General features: G+C 37.8%; 1 long non-coding RNA gene and 3 pseudogenes across 1 annotated transcript in view; all 4 read right to left on the bottom strand.

Moving 5' to 3' along the window:
* The window catches only part of LOC141565722 (uncharacterized), a 59940-nt gene that overhangs the window by 16453 nt on the left and 29665 nt on the right, over positions 1–13822 (bottom strand). The window contains exon 3 of the long non-coding RNA XR_012489101.1: positions 12489–12558. This is a non-coding gene — a long non-coding RNA (uncharacterized LOC141565722). The remainder of the gene's footprint in view (positions 1–12488; positions 12559–13822) is intronic.
* Positions 6821–7951, bottom strand: LOC141565718 (acyl-CoA dehydrogenase family member 10 pseudogene; annotated as a pseudogene).
* LOC141552185 (acyl-CoA dehydrogenase family member 10 pseudogene) lies at positions 8575–9540 on the bottom strand (annotated as a pseudogene).
* LOC141552184 (acyl-CoA dehydrogenase family member 10-like) lies at positions 9455–11322 on the bottom strand (annotated as a pseudogene).

The following is a 13822-nucleotide window of genomic DNA, read 5'->3' as shown; positions in this document are numbered from 1 at the left end:
CTCCAAGGAATATTGTAGTCAAGTTGCAAGGAGAGAATATTGTAAACAGCCAGAAAGAAACAAATCAAATATCCAGGAGCCACAGTCAGGATTACACAGGATTTAGCAGTTTCTATGTTAAAGGACTGGACAGCTTGGAATGTGATATTCCAAAAGGTAAAAGAACTTTGATTACAACCAAGAATCAACTATCTAGCAAAATTGAGCATAATGTTCTAGAATGAAAAATGGATACTCAAAGAATCAGGGGACTTTCAAACTTTCCTGATAAAAAGAACTGAATAGAAAATTTGATCTTCAAATACAAGACTGAAGAAAAACATAAAAAGGTAAAAAAGTAAGAAAAAAATAGAACTCAATAAGATTAAACTGATTATATCCCAAGATGGGAAGATGATATTTGTAATTTTTAAGAATTATCTTTACTAGATGACAATACTCCCCAAACTAATCTATTTATTTAGTGCTATACCAATCAGACTCCCAAGAAACTATTTTAATGACCTAGAAAAAATAACAACAAAATTCATATGGAAGAATAAAAGGTCAAGAATTGCAAGGGAACTAATGAAAAAAAAGTCAGAGGAAGGTGGTCTAAGTGTACTTGATCTAAAGCTATATTATATAGCAGCAGTCACCAAAACCATTTGGTATTGGCTAAGAAATAGACCGGTTGATCAGTGGAACAGATTAGATACAAAGGACAAAAAGGGTACATCTATAGCAATCTAGTCTTTGACAAACCCAAAGATACCAACATTAGGGATAAAAATTCATTATTTGGAAAAAATTGTTGGGAAAACTGGAAATTAGTATGGCAGAAATTAGATATGGATCCACACTTAACACCATATACCAAGATAAGATCAAAATGGGTCCATGATTTAGGCATAAAGAATGAGATCATAAATAGATTAGAAGAACAGAGAATAGTCTACCTCTCAGACCTGTGGAGGAGGAAGGAATTTATGACCAGAGGAGAACTAGAGATCATTATCGATCACAAAATAGAAGATTTTGATTACATCAAACTAAAAAGTTTCTGTACAAACAAAACTAATGCAAACAAGATTAGAAGGGAGGTAACAAAGTGGGAAAATATTTTTACAGTTAAAGGTTCTGATAAAGGTCTCATTTCCAAAATATAGAGAGAACTGACCCTAATTTATAAGACATCAAACCATTCTCCAATTGATAAATGGTCAAAGGATATGAACAGACAATCCTCAGATGATGAAATTGAAATTATATCCACTCATATGAAAGAGTGTTCCAAATCACTACTGATCAGAGAAACGCAAATTAAGACAACTCTGAGATACCACTACACACCTGTCAGATTGGCTAAGATGACAGGAACAAATAATGATGAATGTTGGAGGGGATGTGGGAAAACTGGGACACTAATACATTGTTGGTGGAGCTGTGAAAGAATCCGGCCATTCTGGAGAGCAATTTGGAACTATGCCCAAAAAGTTATCAAACTGTGCATACCCTTTGATCCAGCATTGCTGCTATTGGGCTTATATCCCAAAGAAATACTAAAGAGGGGAAAGAGACCTATATGTGTCAAAATGTTTGTGGCAGCTCTTTTTGTAGTGGCTAGAAACTGGAAGATGAATGGATGTCCATCAATTGGAGAATGGTTGGGTAAATTATGATATATGAATGTTATGGAATATTATTGCTCTGTAAGAAATGACCAGTAGTAGGAATACAGAGAGGCTTGGAGAGACTTACATCAACTGATGCTGAGTGAAATGAGCAGAACCAGAAGATCGCTATACACTTCAATGTTGTATGAAGGTGTATTCTGATGGAAGTGGATATCTTCAACATAAAGAAGATCCAACTCACTTCCAGTTGATCAATGATGGACAGAAATAACTACACCCAGAGAAGGAACACTGGGAAATGAATGTAAATTGTTAGCACTACTGTCTATATACCCAGGTTACTTATACCTTCGGAAGCTAATACTTAATGTGCAACAAGAAAATGGTATTTACACACATATATTGTATCTAGGTTATATTGTAACATATGTAAAATGTATGGGATTGCTGGTCATCGGGGGGAGGGAGTAGAGAGAGGGAGGGGATAATTTGGAAAAATGAATACAAGGGATAATATTATAAAAAATTACTCATGCATATATACTGTGAAAAAAAGTATAAAAAAATTCATAGATTTAGCAATTATTGCCAAATATAAATATTCCAATATGCAAAAACAGGAAAAAAAAGAACTATCTTTATTAAGGCAGTGAGACAAGAGGGTGTGGATATAAGTTGACTTTGATGTTACAATAAAAAATAATACTTTATTAAGAGGTGAAATAAGGATTATACTGGGAGAAGAGGAAAGGGGGAAGACAGAATAGGGCAAATTATATCACATGAAAACGCAGTAAAGGCAAAAAAGGAGGGCTAAAGATTGTTAGAACTTTGCTCTCATTGGATTTGGCTCAAAGAGGGAATAACATACAATTGGGTAAAGAAATGTATTTTACCACCTCATTTCAAAAATAAAAAATTGACTCAAAGATATAATATAAGTCATTCCCCAACTGATAAATGGTCTAAGGATATGAACAATTTTCAGATGAAGAAATTAAAGCTATTTCTAGTCATATGAAAAAGTGCTCTAAAACACTATTGATTAAAGACATTAAAATTTAGACAACTGAGGTACCACCCTACACCTCTCAGATTGGCCAAAATGACAGGAAAAGATAATGATAAATATTGGAGGGGGATGTGGGAAATTAATCAAAGGGCTATAAAACTGTGTGTACCCTTTGATCCAGCAATCCCACTGCTAGGTCTATATTCCAAAGAGATCATAGAAGAGGGAAAGGACCCATATGTGCAAAAATGTTTGTAGCACCCCTTTTTGTAGTGGCAAGGAACTGGAAACTGAGTGAATGCCCATCACTTGGGAACTGGCTGAATAAGTTATAATATATGAATGTGATGGAATCTAAGAAGTGATCAGCAGGATGATTTCAGAAAGACCTGGAGAAACTTACATGAACTGATGCTAAGTAAAGTGAGTAGAACCAAGAGAACATTATACTCAGCAACAAGATTACATGATGATCAGTTGTGATGGACTTGGCTCTTTTCAACAATGAGATAGATGACTCAGTCCAATTCCAATAGAATTGTGATGGAGAGAGCCATCTGCATCCAGAGAGAGAATTATGGGCACTGAATGTGGATCACAACATAATGTTTTTACCTTTCTTATTGTTGTTTGCTTGCTTGTTTTTTTCTCATTTCTTTTTCCTTTTTGATCTGATTTTTCTCATGCAGCATGATAAATGTGAAAATATGTTGAGAAAAAAATGCACATCTTTAACCTAAAAAAAAAAATCTATCTTACTCTCTAGGGAAGAAGGAGGGAAGAGAAAAAGAAAAGGGGGAGTGATAGAGAGGAGGGCAGATTGAGGGAGAAGATGGTCAGAAACAAAACACTGCTGAGGAGAGACAGGTTGAAAGGAGAGAGAGGAAAAAGTATAAATCGAGGAAAGATGAGATGGAAGAATGATAAATAATCATAGTAATCATAATTATGAATGGGAATGGGATGAGCTTTCCCGTAAAATGGAAATGAATAGCAGAGTGGATCAAAAACCAGAATCCAATGTTAGAGTCCAGTGAATACCTAGAGTGTGAATGAATATCCCAGACCAGGAGGAAGATAGCTTTGCAATCTCCATTTATTAATTTGAGTGCCAGAGTTTATATACCTTTTAGGCTAGTGTTACAATATTACTAGCTACCTTCGGTATTGAATATGTCCCTTCCAAATTTATAAAGAAATAAGGGGATAGAGATGGGTGGATGAGAAGCAAAAGATGAAGAAAAAGACAAGAGAGATTTTGGGTGGGGGAAGGTTAAGTAATAGCAAGGCAAGTTAGGGAATAGAATTTAAGTAAAGAGTCAGCAGGGATAAGAAAAATGTAAATATATCTTTTCTTAACTGCAGCTTGCTTGGAGGTATTTGAGTAGGTGAAAGGGAGAAAAAAGAATAAAGTAAATAAGGTGCACAGCAGAAAACCAAAGAACTTCAGAGAGGTTAATCCCCAGCCATGGATCTTTCTTAGAAATATTTTGAGAACTGAGTCAAATTTATAAATATGCAAGTTGTTCCCCAGTTGATAAAAGCTCAGTGGATAAGAACAGTTTTCAGAAGAAATCAAAGCTATCTATAGTTACATGAAAAAATGCTCTAAAAAACTATTGGTTAAAGAAATAGAAATTAAGTCAATTCTGAGATATTTTATCTCACACTTATCAGATGGACTAAGATGACAGAAAAAGATAATGAAAAAATGTTGAAGAAGAATGGGACATTAATCCATTGTTGGTGGAATCGTGAACTGATCATGGCCATTCTGGAGAGCAATTTGGAACTATGCTCAAAGGGTAATCAAACTGTGCATAACCTTTGACCCAGCAATACCACAATTAGGTCTGTATCCCAAAGATTTCATTAAAAAAAGAAGAGAAACCTTAAAATATTCATAGCAGCTCTTTTTGTGATGGTAAAGAATTGGAAATTGAGGGGATACCTATCAATTAGGACATGGCTAAACAAGTATATGAATATAATGGAATATTATTATTCTATAAGAAATAATGAATAGGCAGACTTCAGAAAAATCTGAATGCCGAAGTAACAGAACCAAGATTGTGTGATAATCAACTGTGATAGACTTAGCTCTTTTCAGAAATGCAATGATAAAAGACAATTCCAAAATATTCATGGTGGAAAATGTTATCCATATTCAGAGAAAGAACTATGGAATCTGAATGCAATGGAAGCATAATGTTTTCATCTTTTTTTTTTGTGGGTTTTCCCTTTTGTTCTGTTTCTTCTTTCACAAGATCACTTAATGTGGAAATATGTAACCTATATCATATCACTTGCTAAATTGGGCAAAGAGGATGAAAGAGAGGGAGGGAGAAAAATTTTGGAACTTAAAAAATGAATCTTGAAAACTATCTTTTATATATATATATATATATACATATATATATATATATATATATTTAATAGTTTTTATTTACCATATATATGCATGGGTAATTTTACAACATTGACAATTGCCAATGTTCTAATTTTTCCCCTCCTTCCCCCACCCCCAGATGGCAGGTTGACCAATACATGTCAAATATGTTAGAGTATAAATTAAATACACTATATGTATACATGTCCAAACAGTTGTTTTGCTGTACAAAAAGAATCGGACTTTGAAATAGTGTACATTTAGCCTGTGAAGGAAAACCAAAATGCAGGCGGACAAAATTAGAGGGATATGTAGTGCTTCATAATCATCTCCTGGAGTTCTTTTCCTGGGTGTAGCTGGTTCAGTTCATTACTGCTCTATTGGAACTGATTTGATTCATCTCATTGTTGAAGATGGCCACGTCCATCAGAATTGATCGTCATAAAGTATTGTTGTTGAAGTGTACAACGATCTCCTGGTCCTGCTCATTTCACTCAGCATCAGTTTTGAAAACTATCTTTATATGTAATTGGAAAAAAAATAAAATACTACTTCAAAAAACAAAATAAAACCTATCTCTGTTGAGAAAACTAGATAGTGCAGTAGAGAATATTCTGGGTCTAGAATGAGGAAGACCTAAGTTTAAACACAGCCTGATTTGAATGTATTCATCCTTCCTTCTCAGAAGAGCATCAGGAACATGATACCAAGACATGCAAATGAATTGGGTTTAAGTGAGGAAGGGCTGTACAAAGTCACCAGAGCCATCTGGGTCCAATGGCCAGCTGTAGATCAGAGTAACTGGATGCATTTTGAGACCTTGGCCTTTTTAAGCTAAGATCTTAGGCAGCTAGATGGCACAGAGAATAGAGTATTGGCCTTGGAGTAAGGAGGGCCCCAGTTCATCTGGTCTCAGACATTTAATACTTCTTAGCTATGTGATTCTGGGCAAATCGCTTAAACCCAATTGCCTCACAAATAAAAATAAGTAAATTAGTTAATTAATAAGCTAAGGCTTCAACTGGTTTCAATTTAACTGAAACAATACCCATCAGTATGATAGCTGGGTAAGAAATGAGGCAGAAGATGGTCTCTTTTCTTTCCTTTCTCTTCCCTCTGTGCAAAGGAATATAAATTTTGACCACTGAAACCTCCAAAGAGATCTTGGGATTTACAAGCTTAGACCATATCTTAAACCTGACTCACTTTGACTCTCATTGATTGACCAATAGTAGGTCCCAAAACAAGCTCCGTTTGGTCGGTTTCTGGGGGGCCCTGAATTGTTCAGATTCAATGTAAATAGCAATTGTTTCTGTTTTGGCCAAAGATTTTCTGATACCAGATTGATTTTTTTTTTTTTAATTAGGTATATCTTGCCACTAGAACTCAGCAGATGCATTTAGATAACGGAGCACTAGAGGCTAATTACCAATTGGACAATACTCTATTAACATATGCTTGGAGGATGACCCAGCTCAACTATGCAGTGCTGGCTCGATCTGTGGGTGTGGACAGGGAAGGGTGAGAGAGATCAGAGGGTGGAGTAGGACAAGCAGATTCATTCTTTGGCTGTGGAGAGAGAGAAAGGAGGTGTGGAGATTCCTATATCTAATCCCCAAAAGACCAAAAATAAAGACTTTTGCTTATCCTGACTCCTGCTGATTCTAAGATATCCAGAGTACTAATGCAGTCACTACAGCCATTGGACCCTGATGACTCTGAAGGAGAAAGTAAGGCTGGTAACTTTACAGAATTCCTGCACTTAAATACAATTCACTTGTATTATCATCTTATCACCTCCTTGATAATCTTCCAGAAGATGGACAAACAACAAAAAAACCACAATGATTATTCCTAAGATCTAACATATTGAAAGAGGTACCACTCCAAGTCACCGAAGTCTCTTTGAATTACATCATTCTTAATCCCCAAACTTTCTAATTCCTCCCACAGCATTCCTTGTGCTGCAGTTCAGCAATCTAATGGCTAACGGTTTAACTCGGTGTTTGCTACTAGGGTCCTGTGGAACCCTATCAGGTCTGTTGGCTAACCAAAGTATATTTTCACTCTGGACCAGGGGAGAATCATTGTTCAGTCCTGCAGCTTCAAGAGCCTGAATAGTTTGGTCTTGTCATTTCTAGGCCCATGATCAGAGCTACCATTTTGATCACGGCTAACTGCCTTGGTTCCTGCTCCATCCACGAGGTGGGCAGCTTTCAAAACAAGCAGTCTTGCCTGAGCAATATCAGCCTGGGATTTGGCAATATTGTCTAAACTGTGACCTACTTTGCCAGAAGTTTCCCAAAGGCCACTTGCGTTTTCACCCATGCTTTCATGAAAGCCAGCATTCCTGAGGCCAAGCTAGTCCTGGGTGATTTTAAAGACTCAGCCAAAGCCCAAGACCATGTGGTCCTTAGGTACCTGCACATTCCCCAGTAGGAACTTCCCATGGCCACCTGGTAGGTCTTCCAGTCCATACAAGCTTAGTGGTCTGAGGATTTTCACCCCTGGGGTACCCATGGGCCCTGAGAGTACTGATTGTTGTTGGTGACATGGGGCATCTGTGTTTGTTTTTCTCATAAACACATAGAGCTGGCAATGGGGATCCAGGATTCCTGATATCCATCACTGATGACCACTTCTGATGTAGACTCTGTTCTCCTCTCTTGAAGATTCAATATTGGGGGCAGCCAATGAAGTAACCTGGGGCTCAGCCATAGCAAAGCACGAGCAGATCTTCCCCTCCAGTAAAGGAAGATGTCGCTGGGCCTTCTGCTCATTGGTTCCATATCTCACCAGTAGCTCCATGTCTCCCTGTGTCAGGAGCAGAGAATTTGAAGATTTCAGAGGCATATTAGGACTTGCCCGTAAGTTCACACAAATTGTGTACTCCAGGTTGGTCAACTCTGCCCCATGCTTCCTCTCGGTGCTGTCTCAACTGGTAAGAAGTTCATATGCTCAAAAGTTATCAAACTGTGCATATCCTTTAATCCAGCAGTGTTACTACTGGGCTGATATCCCAAAGAGATTTTAAAGCAGGGAAAGGGACTTGCATGTGCAAGAATTTTTGTGGCAGTCCTCTTTGTAGTGGCCAGAAACTGAAATTGAGTGGATGCCCATCAGTTGGAGAATGGTTGAATAAATTGTGGTACGTGAATGTTATGGAATATTATTGTTCTAAAGAAATATAACCTGCAGGAGGATTTCAGAGAGACCTGGAGAGACTGACATGAACTGAGATGATCACTGTACATAGGAACAGCAAGAGTATACAACGATCAATCCTAATGAACAATGAGATAATGCAGGCCAGTTCCAATGATTTTGTGATGACGAGAGCCATTTATACCCAGAGAAAGGACTATGGGAAGTGAGTGTGGACCACAACATAGCATTTTCACTCTTTTTGTTGTTGTTTGCTGGCATTTTGTTTCCTTATTCATTTACTTTCTTTTTTTGATCTGATTTTTCTTGTTCAACAAGAGAATTGTATAAGTATGTTTACACATATGGGTTTTAACATATTTTAACATGTATAACATATATTGCATTACTTGCCATCTAGGGGAGAGAGTGGGAGAAAGGAGGGAAAAATCTGAAACACAAGGCTATGCAAGGGTCATTGTTGAAAAATTATATAGGCATATGTTTTGAAAATTGAAAAAACTTTTTAAAAATATGAAAAAGAAAAAAAAAGAAATTCATAGTCACACAAAGCTTTTTCTTTGATCTCTTTAATTTGTACAGGTGGTGTCTATTTGGCCTCAAACATCTGGTGATTTCTCAGTTCCTAATCAATGGAATATACATGAAGTTCTCTGAATCTTTCCAGTCTGTGATGGAGATCCATGAGTGGTTCTGAGAGGGCCTCTGGAGATATTATCAGGACCCCTTTGGAGGCAGCAGCCTGAGATGCTTTGAAAAATATCACCCAACATCTTGTTTCATTTGGGATAAACAGCGGCCACTGATGGGTCCACTGGCAGTAGGATCAAGTCTTGAATTTGGTACTCTTTGAAGGTACTTCCTTGATAGCAAAGTCCCACGCCAGGTTAGACATGAAGTTTAGCCAGCTTTCCACTTTGCTCTGCAGTTGCTGAATTTGACTGACTTTTGAAAGAATATTTGTATGTTCTCTTAGGATGGCAATTATTCAGAAGAAGAAGAGCATGTTAAAGCTCCAGTTTGTAGAGATCTCTATTTGACGGCAATACATTTTGATATACTCCTTGGCAGTAGGGATTCTTAGTTGATTAACATCTAAATTACTCAAACCTTTTATGACAGGAAAATCAGATGGCAAATATAAGCTAGGCAGTTGTAGGCAACATTTGAGAAAGGATCTCCTGATATGGGCAGCTCTCAGTCAAGGAGCAACTCAGTCTTTTCTGGATTAAAGATCAGATTGTCTAGCCTGAATCTCCCTACACTGTTGCTGTCTTCTATGCTCTAGGAAGGTGTTGTGGAAAACATTCGATGAGCCATTCCATGACTGGGATTGTGCAGATCCTAAAACCCGTCATTCCTTAGTCTGGGTTGCAATCTACCATCAAACACAGTCTCCTGTGTTTATTATCCTGAATTCCCTCTCAATGGAATAGTTAAAGGAAAGGAATTTTCCTGATGCCTCGTTCCTCAAAACTAGGTGGTGATTGGCCGACCTGATGGAGTAAATTGGATTGTACCACCCATGGCTGAACTCTAGGATTTCCAAACTGAAATTGCTGCTTGACTTCCTGGAAGGTTTTTCAGGTGTTTCTCTAAGAAATCTCTTGAAATTTCTATCATCTTTCTCACAGAGCAGGTGCTTAAATAATTTTCCACAAAGGAAAACCTAGAAAGGTTTTTTGCTGTTTTGAGGCAATTTCTTCATCATTAACCTTTATAGTATGAAAGCCATGCTGGGCGGCTATTTTTAAATTATGTCTGAAGTTGTTACAAAGGTGATGGATTCTGTAGACTCCACCTGAAGCTGCTGTAAGGAAATACTAGCGTCCAGCTTATAGATCTCTCGACAATATTTAGCAACTACATTAAACTGTTTCTGGTCCAGGAGCAAAAGCTCCCTTGCATTGGGGAGACACTTTTATTAAGTAAATTTAATTTAGTGAATTAATTGGTAAATTATTACTAAGAACTGCCATCTTCAGGCCTTCCACTCAGATTCGATTTGTTGTTTTTGTTTCACCAAAAACAGCTTCTTGGCTTGCCTACTTGGCCAGCATAGGAAAAAAATAAGTCAATCAGCCTCAGCAACTTTATCATTTCAGAGCATACATCCCAAACTCCTGTTAAAAAAAAAAATCTTCCATTGTCAAATCTCATTTCTTGAATTTAATCCAAGGCCCCTTATCCTGTTGCTGACTAGAGCCTTGATGATTCCTCTGGAAGAGATGTGATTTTATACCTCCCACTCTGCAGCCTCTACAGATGAAGAAGAAATGAAAACCCAAACCACATCAAAATTCACAGGTTTGTAGGATTCCCTTCCAGAGTGTTTCCATCAAGAGCCCATCAAGGCTGGGCCTGGATCTGGTCTGCTTCAATCAAGTAGATCTCCAGGTTCACACAAGGAAGAGCCTCAGAAAGCCTTATGAAGCCCATGATGAGATCAGAATTTCTCAGAGCATTCTGCTCATGTAGAACTTTTCTTATACTGATAATAGTATCTATCTAAAACCAAGAGAAAGCATTATCTGTAATGGAGATAAATAAGAAGCCTTCCTAATAAGATCAGAGATGAAGAGAGAATGCCCATTATCACCATGATTATTTAATGTTTTACTTGAAAATGTTAGTTATAGCAATAATACAAGAAAAAGTTGAAGGAAAAAGGATAGGTAACAAGGAAACAAAATTATCATTCTTTGCAAAGTTATGCTGACATACTTAGAGAACCCTATATAATCAACAACAACAAAAAAAAATTAGAACTGATGAACTTCGAATGCTGATTGAAGCTTTTTTCTTTTTTTACTTTTTTTCTGCTTTTTTATTTCAAATGCTAATATGGAATATGTTTTGCATGACTTCACAAATATAATAGCTATCGGATTGTTGCCTTCTTAATCTATTAGGGAGAGGCTGGAAAGAGGGAAAGAATTTGGAACTGATGGAAGACTGGCAACACTTTCAGTGAATGGCTGGCATTTCAAAACAAAACAGGGAGAGGCAAAGGGAAAACAAGGAGAGCCTACCTGTTGACAGTCTCCTTTTACCTCTACCCAGAAGCATCAAGATTGACCCAGAAACCCCCACAATGTGGCTTGGCTTCCTGTGAAGGCCACTGAAGTCCTCTCGACCATGGTCTTTTGATCTAGTCTCCACTTCTGAGCAGACTTAAATCTGCTCTGGATCCCTGACTAAGAAGTGACCTCTGGAACTAGCCAGCCCCACCAATCTGCTCCTTGATGGTCATCTTCATGCCCCTTCCCATCTTTCTAACTATTATTGTGGCTTCTCTGAACAAAACACCCCTCCATGGCTGCTATCTTCCTCTATTTGAGGAATATAAGCTCTTGGAGAGCAGGGACTATTTTACTTTTTTGTATTTGTATTCCCAGCTCTTAACACATAGTAAGTGCTTAATGAATGCTTTTTCATTCATTCATTTATTCATTTCTCTCCGTCTTTATTTGCAAATAACAAAACACAAGAAGGCCCATTTTTCAGTCCATATTTGGAAATCCAGAGCTTAAATTCATATAACTTCTTGGATACTGCTTTGAAGTACCTGAACCTCTCTAGTGTACCCTGGGCAAGTCACTTAATCCCAATTGCCTCCCCCCAAAAAACAAAATAAAACAAAAAATTGTCTAGGACAATTCTAAGAGTCCAACGATTTTTCATAACTAAGATGATATGGTTATCCCCTTTCCATTTCTCCCACACATATCTGTTCCTGCCCCCTACCTACTATAACATTCAAAATATCTTCCTAATTAACTAATTCCAAGGCTCCATCTAACCCAACAGTTTCAACTTCATTTTTCCTTGGCCATTTTAGTATGGTGCCATAAGCCAACATTTATTTCTCGGATGGCTCTAAGATCTTGTTTATATGTTCCAAGCCTAGTGTTATCATGGGAACAGTAAGGGTAAGCTGCAAGTGCCACTTCCTCAAAGTTTTTCAGGTAAACTGTTCAAGCTTAGGTATGATTAATGCAAGGACACTTGGTTGTTAACATGGCTCTTCACATCTTCTATGGGGTAACATTTAAAAGACCAGGATAAATGGGGCTGAGACAAGTCAAGGTCATTCTCCTTAAGCTTCCCTTCTGCCTTTAGTTCCCCTTTATCTTCTCTGGGAGCTACCTTTCTTCTGGCATCCCCTGTGGTCCCCTGCTATTTTCCATTCCTTTTCATCTGCATCTTTATCTTCACCTAGAGCAGATTTCTTTTGTATTATCTGGATGTCCCCCCATTCCACCCTATTTCCCTTCCAGGTTTTTTCTGAAACCCTGGATGTTACCTTGTTGAGGTAGATGAGAATTAAGCTGGCTCTTTCAGGAAAAAATCCAGTTGGAAATCAAAGAACAAATCTGCATGTAGGAAGAAAACAAGAAGCTTGCATTTAGAGAGAAATGATTGGTTTGTAAAAATGGAACTATAATGTGCCAACAGGCCTAACTAAACTGGAAGAACTAGCAAAATTCCTCAGTTTGCATTCTGTAGGCAACCAGGGCCGGGGAGGGAAACTTCTCTTTAACCAAACCCTTTAGGGCAACAGTTTACTCCCTCTGCCACCACCCAGCAATGAATAATGATGATTCATAGTCCATTTGTATAAGACTTTCCCCACACTGGTGGAATTTCCCTTTGGGTGAGAAGTGAAACTGATCCTCTCTCTCTCTCTCTCTCTCTCTCTCTCTTTCTCTCTCTCTCTCTCTCTCTCTCTCTCTCTCTCTCTCTCTCTCTCTCTCTCTCTCTCTCTCTCTCTCTCTCTCTCTCTCTCTCTCTCTCTCTCTTTCTCTTTCTCTTTCTCCCCCCCCCTCTCTCTTCCTCTCTCTCTTACTCTCCTTTTCTCCCTCCTCTCCTCTTTTTCTCCCCCCACCTCTCATTTCTGTTTTCTGTTGATTTAAATAAGTGTGCTTATTTGGTATTCAGTACCAGTGTTCTTTGTGAAATTGATATTTGATGAGAAGAAAATAAAACCTAGCACATATAGCTTGTCTTGGGGCACTCTTTCCCTGATAATGGAGTGGCAATCAGGAACTCATTTTGACCCTAAAAACAACTTCCCTTAGACTAACAATATTTAAGGAAGTGGACAGATAATCCTAGCCTGGTACCCTAGCTCTGAGGAAAGTTTTTGGCCCCAACCTCTTGCTCTCTTGGCAGGAATCTCTCTTGGAGAACAGTGGTTGCTTTCTAGAAGATATTCTAGAGATACTTCCTCATGCTTCTTTCTCTTTGACCCACATCCAGACAAGAATCATGTGAACATACCTAACCTACATGATCAACCCAATTCTCACAAAATCCTTCGCTAGAATGTAATACAATGGTGTTGAATTGGAAATCATAAGGTGTAAGTTAAAGTTTTGTCATTTCCATTTACACCTATGTAACCTTTAACTAACCTCTTTATGTCTCTATTTCTTCACCTATAAATTAAGAAGATTGTATTAAATAACATCTAAATCCCTTCAGTTCTCTATCTATGGTTTCATGACTCTTTTTGTATGGTAGCTTTATTTTGCTCCTGTTTGCCTTTTGTCCTCTGAGTGGTTCCTTTAGGGATACTATCTTTTACTACTCTTTTTGACTTCAAAAAAATTAATTGTTATTGATATCTTTTTTTTA

Source organism: Sminthopsis crassicaudata, chromosome 1 (assembly GCF_048593235.1).
Source record: "Sminthopsis crassicaudata isolate SCR6 chromosome 1, ASM4859323v1, whole genome shotgun sequence".
Lineage (NCBI taxonomy): Eukaryota > Metazoa > Chordata > Mammalia > Dasyuromorphia > Dasyuridae > Sminthopsis > Sminthopsis crassicaudata.
The sequence above is the reverse complement of the archived record's forward strand: the minus strand, read 5'-3'. Positions and strand labels throughout refer to the sequence as shown.